This window comes from Amphiura filiformis, chromosome 13, assembly GCF_039555335.1.
Source record: "Amphiura filiformis chromosome 13, Afil_fr2py, whole genome shotgun sequence".
Taxonomy (NCBI): Eukaryota; Metazoa; Echinodermata; class Ophiuroidea; order Amphilepidida; family Amphiuridae; genus Amphiura; species Amphiura filiformis.
In genome coordinates this window covers 67,006,859-67,020,528 of record NC_092640.1, presented here as the reverse complement: position 1 = coordinate 67,020,528, position 13,670 = coordinate 67,006,859, and the positions used below count along the sequence as shown (strand labels likewise).

General features: G+C 34.5%; 1 protein-coding gene across 1 annotated transcript in view; it reads right to left on the bottom strand.

Annotated features, from left to right (window-relative positions):
• The window catches only part of LOC140167372 (synaptic vesicular amine transporter-like), a 36,596-nt gene extending 24,464 nt beyond the window's left edge, over positions 1 to 12,132 (bottom strand). The window contains exon 1 of the mRNA XM_072190680.1: positions 11,994 to 12,132. The gene's annotated coding sequence lies outside the window, so the exon portion shown is untranslated. The remainder of the gene's footprint in view (positions 1 to 11,993) is intronic.
• Between the last annotated feature and the right edge of the window lie 1,538 nt (positions 12,133 to 13,670).

Here is a 13,670-nt window from a genome sequence, read left to right as displayed (position 1 = left end):
AAGGATTTACCTAGCAAACACAAGACATTTTAAAACGTTTTAAATGACTTATATTTTGGGTTTTAAAACGTTTAATAACGTGTCTAGTTATTATAAAGGTCATGAAAACGTTATTCAAACGTTTTGTATGAAATCACACTTCAACAACACTTTTAAAATGTTGTCAAAATGTTATTTAAAAATATTTTTTGCAAACATTTTGTGCCAAATATTTTGTTAACACTTAAATAACATTATCTTAGAATATTTTCCAGTATGTTTTCGTTCTTTTTTAATGTTATGAAAACTCTTTATATACCCTTTACACTGAAAAAACAACAGAACAAGACTTAATAAACACTTGTAAACTTAATAAACACTAAAACCTAATAAACACTAAAAAGCACAATTTGAACACTAGGCCTATATCTTGTGTTTAAAAACATAAATATCTTCATATTTTACGCGTTTTCGTGTTATTTTAGTGTTAATTAATTAACACCTCTACCTTCACTATGCAAACAAGTGTTTATTATGTGTTCAAATGTTTATCAAGTGTTGCTCTGCTGTTTTTGCAGTGTGTATATAATTCATTTTAAAACATATTTTCATGGCTTATAATATTCAATTAAGAATAAGAAATTGCATGACTAATGACATTACTAATTGATTACTAATTGAATGACTAATTAAATGACTATTAATTTATCGAAAATCAGATTTTTGATCTCAAATGAGAGTGATCCGTCTTTCGGAGGAGATGTTAATCCGTCTGTGTCACACCTGTAGGCCTACATATAATTGCAGTCAGTTTCGAGAAGAGTAGGGTGAGCACCTCTGACCGTTCCTATATCCGTCGCAGTAGCATGTAAGAGCTCTCTGCTCATTTATTCCCAATTTATGGGCTGTTGAGTATAAAGCAGTATATTATATCCTATGCACAGTGCTGAAAGAGAAACAGTAATTATACATCCCCTAATATAACAAAATTTCGACCATACTTACGAAAAACATATTTTGCATGGGCATTGATCTAACATGCGAATAAAGATAATCGTGCAATGGTACAGAAGCCATGTTGTTTTCGTAACAGGTATCTATGATTATATATGATATGCCTTATTGTCGGGCTGTCCAGCCACGTTGCTCTCCTTTAAACTTGGCGTACTATTTTGATAGCGTGGTCAAGAATTTCGCGTGCACAGTGAATGAACAAGGTGTTTGTCGCACGTTCGATTTTTAATAGAAAGTTTATTTTCGATTCTATATAGAAGTATTATTATCCGTAAATTAGCTTTGACCGTGAATAGCAGTCGGTGATTCACAACTTCAGTGGTAGACGCACATCAGAATAATTTTACCACTTTGTGGTAAAAAAAGTCTATATTTGTAATGGGATATCCCATGCAGTTGAAATCCATATAGGCATACCCCGTAGAAGACATGACCTTAATCTCCCACACAGGGAGTGCGAATTTCAAATGGGGTTACATGAAGGAGTGACTTCGTTCGAAAATTATACCCCCTTGTGTGGGAAATTAAGGTAGGGGTGTATGGATTTCTACTGGAATAGCCCATTTTTTCACGTATTTTGTTTTTTTGGTTATTTGGCAACATATAAAATATTTTTATATGTATTATTTCTCTTGAAAATGCTAATATAACATATAAAAGGTAATCACTTAAAAATGTTGTTATCGTTCTCTTGACCCAAAGGCTGCCTTTTTCACTTGATTGATCGGAAACGGCCTCTTTTCTTTGTTCTATATCTTCTAATCTGTTTCTCACTTCTCTTTCCATACAGGCCAGCATGCTTATAGGCTTTTTAGCCTGGCTTGAGCATTTTGTTTGAGCCTGGTCCCATCAGGACCTAAGTGTGTCTCTACACGGAGCGATTGTTTAAACAAACACACAATAATTACAAGGATGCACGAGCTACGAACCATTGTAACGTAGGCCAGAAACTATATACGATAGACTTGCATTGAACCTCCTTGGCTATCTTCTGAAGATAGCAATTATTTTCAAGTTCGAAATCAGGGGCAAAGCAAGCATTTTACTGTGGAGGGGTAAATCGAAACTTTCGTCCCTATTTTTAAATTTTGTGATCCCATTGTGGAGGCAAAGCCAACATTTTTCCCTTTTGTCAAAACTTTGTCCTATTTTCAGTCATTTTAATGACACTTTACTCTCCGCCGTTCCCATTTTATCCCTGAAAATTTTCTGGGGACAATTTGCCAAACCTCCAGCTACGCCACTGTTCAAAATGTGTAAATAAGGTTATGGCATTGTGTATTAAATCGCTAATAGGTAAATCAGTTAAGCTGCAAGATGATATTTATAAAATATTTCATGTCCAAAAGTATCAATATTCATACACATAATACAAGTGGAATCTGTTGGTAAATATGGTCTTAAAAGTGCAATATTTTAGCGATCTTTTCGTATACTTATATAGGCCTACTTTACGTATATACCGTACCGTATAGAAACATCAAATTATACTTGTTGTTTATCTATTCATCATAACATTCGTTTTGTCAGAAAAACTGTTTTTATATTAATTTAAAATAAAAGTGCAGTAGCGATCAGAATTCATTTGATTCCCTGAGTAAATCAAACTTAATTGCGATGACCTCTGCTATTGCTGTAATTAGTGCTAGGATTCGCCGTTGTCAAACATGATCAACGTCAATTATAACATCACTGCATTAAATGGTCTGGTGCCATGCGACAGCCTGACTCACGTCGTTGTGTCAAAATTGTACTGATTTGTTTTTGCGAAAAGGGGCTTTTAATCATTTCGGGACTATGCCGATAGTTTTGTGGGGAGGGTTAAATATCAGTAATTTTGATATACAATTTTGGGAAGAGCAGATAAACAGGCAGTGAGATGAGATGTCATTGACATCACCTGTATAAATTAATCGCAATCATGAAAAAAAAAAAAACGAAAACAAAAATCTAGCAGGTTATCAAGGTCTTCAGTGCGAGATCGTATATAAATTATAACTTAACATAAATAGTCACTCGATAGTCGTTTCACAGTGCTCAATACCAATTTTTAACAAGGTAGAGCTAATTTAATAAAACAATTTTGGCTAAATAATATTCAGCATTTAGTAACTAGTAGTTTCACGCCTCACGGCGATCGTCAGACTATTGCGCTGTTGTTGTTATGACCCTTGATTATGGAACCGAACTTATCTCAAAATGTCGCCACGCAAGAAAAAAGAAGTAGGCTCAATTAAGTTGTTGTTTTGATTTTTGATTTGCGGTGCCATTAAATTTTCGCGCGAAATTCACATCTATTTCGCGTAGGCCTATCCGCGTGGGTCGGCTTTGCGTATGTTTCATATCCACGCGTCTTTATGCGTACCTATCCGCGTAGGCCTACTTTGCGTATTTTTTGGGTTCCGTAATCAAGGATCATATAACAACAACAGCGCAATAGTCTGACGATCGCCGTGAGGCGTGAAACTACTAGTTCATACATACTCGCTATATAACAGCATGCGTGATTGGTCGATAGGCGGGCATAAACAACGTTTATGCCCGGCGTTCCGGTCATAAACAAGCCGCGCGAGAACTGATGGACGCTCGCGAGTAGGATATTACGCGTCTATGTTCGCGAGCTATTTACGCAAAGCGCGAGTGATGTACGCGATTTCGCGCGCGTCCAAGCACGATGGACTGAGCAAGTAAACGTTTTCTTTCAATTAGCGATGGAGAAACTGTTAAAAATGATAAGGAACTGGTAGTTTTAGTTTAAAATGATGGTATTTTTAGTTTTGGAGGAAAATAACAGCAAGCAGAATGTTGCATATGTATGAACGGGGTGCATTCATATATTTTCATGACTAAACGTTGTTTATGCCCTCGGCTCGGGCTAAAGCCCTCGGGCATAAACAATCGTTTAGTCATGAAAATATATGAATGAACCCCTAATTACTAAATGCTGAATATTATTTAGCCAAAATTGTTTTATTAAATTATAACTTACGTATATTTAGCTGACCCATTTTCAATAGATATATTTTTATAGCCCCCCAGCAAACACAAAAACGTTTTAAAAACGTTTTAAATAAGTTATATTTTGGCTTTTGGTTTAGGTAAAAACGTTTTAATAACATTAAAATGTCGGGTTATATAAAGGTCATGATAACGTTTTAAAACGTTTTGTATGAAAACACACTACAACAATATTTTTAAATGTTTTCAAAAATGTTATTGTAAACTATTTTTGCAAACATTTTTGCCAAATATTGTGTCAATACTTAAATAACATTATGTTAAAATATTTGAACCCAGCAAACACAAAAATGTTCTTAAAATGTTTTTGTCAAAACCTTTTAATAACATTTAAATGTCGGGTTATATAAAGGTCATGAAAACGTTTTTAAAACGTTATTTCAAATATTTTGGGCAAACATTTTTCGCAAAATATTTTTTCAACCCCAAAATAACATTCTGTTTTGAATGTTTTGTATCAAGTTTTCAAGAATGTTTTTGGAATGTTATTAAAACGTTTTTATACCCTTTATATAACCCGACATTTAAACGTTTTTTGAAAAACATTTTTGTTTGCTGAGCAGTAGATTATCAAAAAATGTTTTTTAAGGTTATGGAAACGTTTTATACTCTTAATATACCCTTTATATAACCCGACATTTAAACGTTTTCTGACAACCTTTTATAACCTTTTGCGAATGATGTCGAAAACGTTTTGTGTTTGCTAGGCCTGTATTGGTCTAGCGGCACGTATCCAACACTTTACTTGAAAAACGACGCTGTAAAAACAGTGTTGAGCGATTTAACACTTTTCTAAACACAATTTTGCCACCACTTTGTAAACATAATTAAAAGTTAAACATCATGTGTCAAATTTCTCAACATTGGTCAATGATGGTGTTTAATTTCTAAACATCTGACTTCCATATTCTAAACATAACGTTTCTAAACACATTCTTGCCACCACTTTCTAAACACTGTTTTTACAGTGTACTTTCATCTTTGGGTGCCGACATTGTCTTATTTAAAACCTTGTCTAACCTTCAATAGATATAGTCGTATTTTCAGAATAAATATACTGCGCCAATAAAGTATCCTTACACTTGGAAAAATAACCACAATTTCCAAACTGAACAATATCGGGGTACATTTGTTATTTTAATAGATGCACTATCTCATCCTGCACATTATGACACCACAATGAATCCAATGTGACTTCAAGAAGCAAAGTTACAAGCATTTGATTAGACGAAGGTCCAGTTTTAAAAGTGACAAACTGGCCTATGCAAAACTCCACAGACTAGACATCTGGTTTGAGAGTAGTGAATGTCTAATTTATGCGTTTGGCTTTAATTTAAAACAAAAGGAACAAAAGAACTGACAAATAAAATGAAAGTTATGAAAAGTACAGAGAAGCAAAAACTGAAATAAAAACTGCTTTAAATAACGCTTCATTGAAGAAACTGAGTTGTCTCTTTGTTTCGCTTGTTGGAATCTTTTTGCGCCTTGAATAGGCCAGTTTGTCACTTTTAAAACTAGACCTTTGTCTATTCAATTGCTTGTAACTTTACTTCTTGATGTCACATTGGATTCAATGTGGTGTCATAATGTGCAGGATTATATAATGCATCTATTAACAAAACAAATTTACCCCAATATTGTTCAGTTTTGAAATTGTGATTATTTTTCCAAGTGTAAGGATACTTTATTGGCGCAGTATAGCTTTCCGCAGTACACACATCACAGTCCCAGTATAATTAATGCAATTTTCAGTTTACGAATAGACAGTCACGTGTTTACATATATTTGAATCTAGGCCAACAGTTTACTGCTATCTTCAGTAGACAGTAACATTTTAACATTTTAAAGAGAGATTTGTGTTTCATCTTCAGTATAGAGAGTCACGTGTTCATATGTATTTGTATTTCCAGCTTATTGCTATCTTCGGTAGACAGTTTGTCAGAGCCTATTTGTCAACTTAGTAGCCTTATAGTACACTCTATAAAATACCTATTCAAAAATGAATAGAATCTATTCAAATTTGAATAGGTAAACATGTACGCCGGGCACTTCAGAGAATCTATTTAAAATGAATAGAAAATTCTATTCAAATAAATGATCCCAAATTCTATTCAAAAATGAAGAGGTCACTTGTCAGAAAATGAATAGTTTACTAGTTACAGTTGATTAGAATCTATTCAATTTATTTGAATCTATTTGACTCTAGTCAAAAGGGAACGAATTTGGGGAAATATGCCTGGAGATGCATCATCTCTTGTCCGCTTCGCGCTAAGAGAGGAACACTACGACTCATCACCGTGTGTTTGATAACATAAAATTACGGTCTTGAAAGGGGATAGCAGAAAAGGGATTTGCTTGAAAATATAAAATCTATGGTGTTAAATAGCGTTTGCCCTGTTTTCTTCATCCGTGGTTTTGTTTCCTGTTATTTCAACTGAGTATAATATTTAGGATTTAGAGAAGATCCTCAACACTAGCACTCCTCACAATAATGATTTGTTACCAAATTGTTACCCAATTTGATACCGAAATTGGTGTGAAATCTCACAAGAAAAATTATGCATACTCTACTTGGAATTGACTAGAATTTCTTGACCCGGCGTAAATGACTAGATATGTGTTGACCAGGCATAACTGACTAGATCCGCGTTGAAATGATTAGAAAATCTCCTCAAAATGACCAGAATCTCGTCAAATTATTTTGACTAGGATTTCTAGTCGAAAAAACGACTAGGTATTTTTAAGAGTGTAGCCTATTATAATAGCCCAATACAGTCAGAGGTATTCATATTTATTTATGTTTATTGCTATCATCAGTAGACAGTAATAATTTTAACATTAATAGCACATTATTTTTCAACTTCAGTATAGACAGTCACATGTTTGCATGTATTTGCATCCCCAGTATTGCTATCTTCAGTAGATAGTAACTTGGTATCTTTAGTAGATAGGCCCAACTCCCCATTCCAGAAAAATAAAGCACTAATGTTTTTAGATTAAAAATATATTTTCAACTTCTGCCAAATGATATGCAGCTCAATCATAATTATTCATTTAGCACTAACTGGCAATGAAAGTTAAATTTCACTATAACATTTTTTTTAAATTTCTATGTGTTTGATAACTCTGTGACTCATATGCAATCATCATTCAGTATAAAACAATAATTTATTGACATGAATCTGGACATGAATGGGTGTTTTCTTTGAAGTTTTTATTCAGCAGGTGTTTCAAAAATGGTAAAATCACTATAAGAGGAAAAATAAGCTTTGTAGAGTAAGAACGTTTTGTACATTACATGTAAGGGATGTTGAAAAATGCAACTTTTTTAAAGCATCATTTGTGGAAAATGTGATTATTTTTGACCAAAGAAATTGTTCGTGGAAATAGGACAATTTTGATTCTTCTATAAACAGATTTTTGTATTTTTCAAGTTAACAAAATGTATGTCAAGTTATGCAAAGAAATGTTTTGTAATTTTAGAAGTTGAGTTATTTCTTTAAACTTCTTTTGAACCATGTATGACAGTCTAATGACGATAGAAATTATACCCAGACACTGAAATAAAGATACAGATCAACACTGACATAAAAGGAGTGATGGGTGGGATAAAAAAATGTACGTCCACTCTGTATGCTCGACTGACATAGAATGCGTCCTTAGCGACAAACTAGCACTACATGTAGGGCCTGCCCGCGAAACTATCACGTGACTTCACTACGGAAGGCAATTTCAGTCGGAGGTATAATTTTATGTTTTATTTGACGAGCAAATTAAACTGCATTATACATATAAATATGAGCCTATGCCAAATATAGCAATATGCGACCAAAATACATCATGAAAAACATAAGACATACAACATAACCCAGCAAAAATATATTTTAAACAATCGGATTGTTTATGTGCCAGGCAGGGGCAAAGCAAGCGGGTGGACAGTGTGGACGAAGTCTTTGGGCCCCGAGGATTCAGGGGCCCTGAAAGTAGAGCCTTGATGGCTGAAATTGTAACACTTACCATACTTTCAATTAATTATAAACGTCTCAAAAAAGGTAACTGACCCCCCTTAAATAATGACCATTATTCAAAAATGGGTGATTGTATTACAAATCTGTAAAATGCGTTGGAAGCAGAATTTATTTCTGCACATTGTGACACCTCATTTCATTTGTAGCAATTGGCTAAATATTGACGTCACAGCGTACATTTAAATCAATGTAGCCCAAGATTTGAAAGTTGCAATAATTCTATTGATTTTGTATTCAGTATAATGGAAAGAAACCTGTGTAATGATATCTGAGTGTTTTTGTATTGTAAAAATTTGTATGTAAGTGCAACTTTCAAATCTGGACCTCACTACATTAAATTGACCGGTGTTTGATTGTTTTCTGGGCTATCGTATCAAATGAGATGTCAAATTGCGCAGAAATAAATTCTGCTTCCACCGCATTTTACATATTTGCAATTCAATAGCCCGTTTTTGAATAATGGCCATTATCTAATGGGGGTGGGAGGGTAGTTACTTTTTGAGATGTTCATGTAAGTGCAGCGTTTTGTCAACACTAAACCGGTAGGGTGGTTTGTCCTATTGTACCAGATCTTGATGGGTCCCTGTAAGATTTGCATAAGGCAGTTTAATAAAATTATACGCCAAAATGATACTCTTCAAATTTAACATTCCGATCTTTGTGGTATTAACAATATTTGTAGCAAGAGGCCCCGAGTATGTCGGAAAATCATGTGAAAATTGTGTCACTTTTCCTCATTAGTTTAGTTTAAAATAACCTAAAATTTCTTAAAAATATTTAACTTTTTGGCAAAGAATGATCAAATTAAAGTTTGACCAAAATCGTATATTATTAAAACTACCGTATTATTAAAACGTAAAAGTCCTGTATACGTACGAGTGTACGTGGGATGTAATCGCAATTGTCCTTATTTCAATGTCAAATATTTTCTATGGAAAATTAAACGGACAAATAGTATAAATTGTTAACAGGGAATGATGTAGGCCTATTTATGTATACATTATGTTTTCAAAAGTTTCCATGACTACTTGATTCATGAGAAGACGCATGAATAATTTCTATTATATGCTTATTTTACAACGATCAAATGACCCGTGAATTCTGAATAGCTAAGAATTAACATGATTAAGTTCATTACACATGTTACAGGTAGACTTACGACTATTAAATTTAGTTACGATGATAAAAATATGGAATGACTTCCTCTTCCATTTCTTTACACTCATTAAATTTTTCAAAATTCATAACCATACATTTTGGCCAAGGATTGTAGACTTCAGCAAACATGGACACATATAAATTAATTTACATAGTTAGCAAAATTAATTCAGACAGAATAGGTAGCAAATTAAATTGTTTTAAATGATTTTAGTGAACATTGAAAACAGGGTTCGGAGGTTTTTGCCGCAGGTGGAAAAAACCGCGGTTTTAACCACTTGGCAAAAACAGTTTTTGCCAGTTTTTGCCGGCAAAAATGGCAAAAACTAAAAAAGGGATTTATAGTTCAATTTTTTCATCTCAAAACAAATGATTAAGTTACAAAAATAAGTTCCCGAGTGTAACAACGCCAGATTTTGTAATTATAAGCAATATATTAAGAAATTAAAGGCATGCGTTTTCATTGCTCAAGTGCATTTAATCGAAATGTGGCATGTATCAAATTCAAAACTTTTTCATTTTAAGGACTTGATGAGACAAAAAATATGTTGAATGATTCGTTGAAAGATGTGTGTTGCTGTTTATGAGGTTTCTGTGTCACCTTTTAATATTTGAGTGACTATGTGTGAGTTTTTGCCATTTTTTGCCATTTTTGCCGGTTTAAACCGGGCAAAAACTGGCAAACACAGTTTTTGCCAGGTTTTTGCCACTTTGCCGGCAAAAACAGGTTTTTGCCGGCAAAAACCGAACCCTGATTGAAAACAAAAGTGCAGCCCATGCAGTTTTTCCTTGGTTATTTCTAGCCCGACCTACCCCTATTTTAGATGGATGAGGATGACACTCTTATCATCATGAATAAAATACGTTCACATCATTCCCAGTCAAAATATTACTACTATAAAGTACCAAATATAATAAACTGCGCACAAAAGTATTCAAATAAAACAAAAACCACTTCTTAAAGACACTGAAATTAATTTTTTAAAAGGAAAAATAAAGTAATCGATAGAGATGTTTTTCTGTGTATTTAGGTAGCGTATTCGGCACGATACGAATATATTTCACCTACAATTTGAAGCGTGTAGTTTAGTGGAATAAAGTCACATCGTGCGAATGAGGTATCAAAGTACGCAGAATAAATTTCTCTATTTATCGACAACTTTATTTTTAAATTCAGTTTTAGTGTCTTTAAGAGATTGTGTTTTTTAAAGTGTACGGACATTTTTGTGCGCAGTATATACAATGAAAATGCGAATGACGATATCAATACGCGCAGAAAATGCGACTATCTATTGAAGATAGCAATGCAATGTTAATGATAATTATACATTCTGAACAATTGATTCTGTACTGAAGACATCAATTCCCAATGCACTGACCATGCTGAAAATGATATACACCCACTGTATTAACATTACCATTAGACTTCTCCGTAGTCCACTTGCCAATTGTGCATACGCTGGCTATTACATTTAAGCTTACAACTCTGATTTAATTATTTGTGCACAATTGATAGATCTTCACATCTGATCTTTTCAGTCAACATACTCCCTCTGTTTGTTAGCTTCCCGATTTTTACTATAAACTCGGGCTTTTGCGAATAATAAACTGGCAGATTCTAAAATTAGAATTGTTCAGTATTGAAGTGCCATTATAGTTATGCCATTATGATATGTTGCATTCAATAATATAAGCCTATACGTATACTTTACTTTTACTGTCACTAATATAATTATATAAACTTTTTTCATAACCATTTTATACTAGTATTTTGATGTAATAAATATCAGTATAATTTCGAGTTCAACTGAATGCGTTCATCATGATTAATAACATATTTTTATTTATCAAAAATCGACTATGGCATAGTCTACATTACCATGTGACTTTTCTACCTTACTCAACGTAACAGGTTTAGCAAAATGCTGACAATAATGGTTAAACAATCGAAAATACACACCGCCGACATGGTTGACACAAACACGATCAATTGTCGTAAATCCGGTGTATTTGTTCAAGACCTCTTTAACAAACTTGAACCAATAAAAATAAATTCTTTGATGAAATTTCTGTCAGATTTTTGTTCATCTATTGTACATGTTAATTGTGCGCACATGTATATAAACACGACACAAAAAGAAAGTCTGCACTTATGTAACCCGTCCTACACCAACACCTGATCTCGTTATGACGTTTTGATTGACATACGTGTACAGCACCTTTTTAGCTCCAATTTGATACCGCATTTGCTACCAAAAGCTCTTTGACAAATTCACTAAATTTTATCATAATTAGTATCAATCTTTGTCAATTTAGAGTTTTGGTATAGCAATGGTAATAATTAGAGCTAAAAAGATACTGCACGACTGTTTCAATCAAATCGTCAAAACAGAAGAATTTGCTGTAAGAGTATAATGTACATTTTAACAAAACAAATAAGTGTGCTTTTATTATTTCAGCATTGATTAAATATGCACATCACATCTGTGTCATATACGCCATTCAGATTTTTTTAATTCGAATTATTCGACCATTGTTTGTTGACACCATATCGTGAGCATTCCCGTAATCATACATGTATTAAGTGCTTGTCACGGTCATCCACCATAACACATGTGCTTTTATTTTCAAAAAATAACCATGAATAATTATAAGCAAAAAAATTGATGATGTTTTCAACTCTTTGCCAATACGTCGCTTCACGGTTTGACATTTCACCAATTGCTATTGCTGCGCACAACATCAAAAATTACAATGTTGTGTCTGTTAAAATATCAAATTATAAATTATACTTACCCAAACTTTGATAATGGTCTTATTGATGGTAGCCTAGTTTTCTGCGATTGATAAGCCAAAGCCAAAGCCAAAGTTTAGAATAACGCATGTGGAATAACGAAGCACACAAGACATGAAGATCTTAGGTTGTTAAGACACACCATAATATCGAGAATGGTGGAGTGAACCAAACGTTTGCACGTCAATTCCAACTGTAGCTTTATCGTCTATAAGCTGGTTTCTGTGCGCAATCCCAATACTCTCATTTTAAGCAAACACCAGCGGGTTATAGAAATGGCGCGACGCAATGCCAGTGGTGGCTACTCTACAAATAGTACAAATACATGCAGAAGCGTCACCCGCTAATATCTCCAAATTGTTTTGTCTACTGCTAAACGCTACACCACCGCCATCGTTTTCAAAAATAATAAAGTGAATGAAACTAAGTGGATTTGACATGATGGTTTTCGTCAGGTTCGTCGATTTAGCACCAGGATGTAAGCAAAGGCTGGAAGCGGTTTTTCAACATCCGTTCAGCAGAGCGAATGACGATATTCGTTGCTGGCGATACTATACGACGCAGCGGACGCAAGTCAAACTTACCAAACAAACAAAAAGTGCAGTGGTACGTTGATTGCAGTACTCCAATCATCATTTTAAAATTTTGCAAAGTGATTTGCAGTGATTGGAATCAGATAAATACGAAGTGCTCTTCTATCTTCTGATTCTTGCACCATCTATACGTAAGTTTGTGGTCACTTTATCTTATCTTAACAGCCATTTGCTAGTTGTCCAACGGGTCAGTTGCCTGATGAAGTCTGGTGGTTCCAGACGCAACGTCGCAATAGTTGCAAAAAGTAAGTTCCAGTATTAGATTTAATTCCAAAACTCTATTATTAAATATTATTATATTTCCTTTCTTTCAACCTAGATCCTTATATTCCCTTCTCGTCCAGCATGCTTAGTTGCATGTGTCATACAATGCAAATATATCTATATGCCTCCATCCTAGCAACCAATGATTTCAATCGTTATAAAAGTGCATGTTATAAACGAGTTTTAGTTATAGGTCTGTCACACTACGACGGACTGGATCAACGTACATCACCGAATACAAAATATTTTATTCGGTGGAAAAATCACCAGTCCGGCAGAAGATTCGGTGGGATTTTGGGTCCGATTCCCGTTCGTCTCTCTATGCGTTGTGGCCGCTAATAATCCTGCAGGCGTCTTATATCTGATCGTTCAACGTCCGCCAAATGACCGGATTTGGGGGTCCGATTCCCGTTCGTTTCTCTATGCGTTGTGGCCGCTAATAATCCTGCAGGTGTCTTATATTCGATCGTTCAACGTCCGACAAATGACCGGATTTGGGGGTCAACGTCCGACAAATGACCGGATTTAGGGTCCGATTCCCGTTCGTCTCTCTATGCGTTGTGGCCGCTAATAATCCTGCAGGCGTCTTATATTCAATCGTTCAACATCCGACTAATGACCGGCGAATCCGTCGCATGTGGCACCAACAGGGACGTCCACCCTATCAGAAAAGTGGGGGAGGAGAGGGTGTTTGAGAGGGTTTTGACCCCTTAGAGGCAGTGACGTAGCAAGCACTTTTTCAGAGGGTGAACAAAGTGGGGAAAGACAACTTTTAAGGGGGAAAACTTCGACGAAAATGGTCAAATATTGGCTAATAAGTAC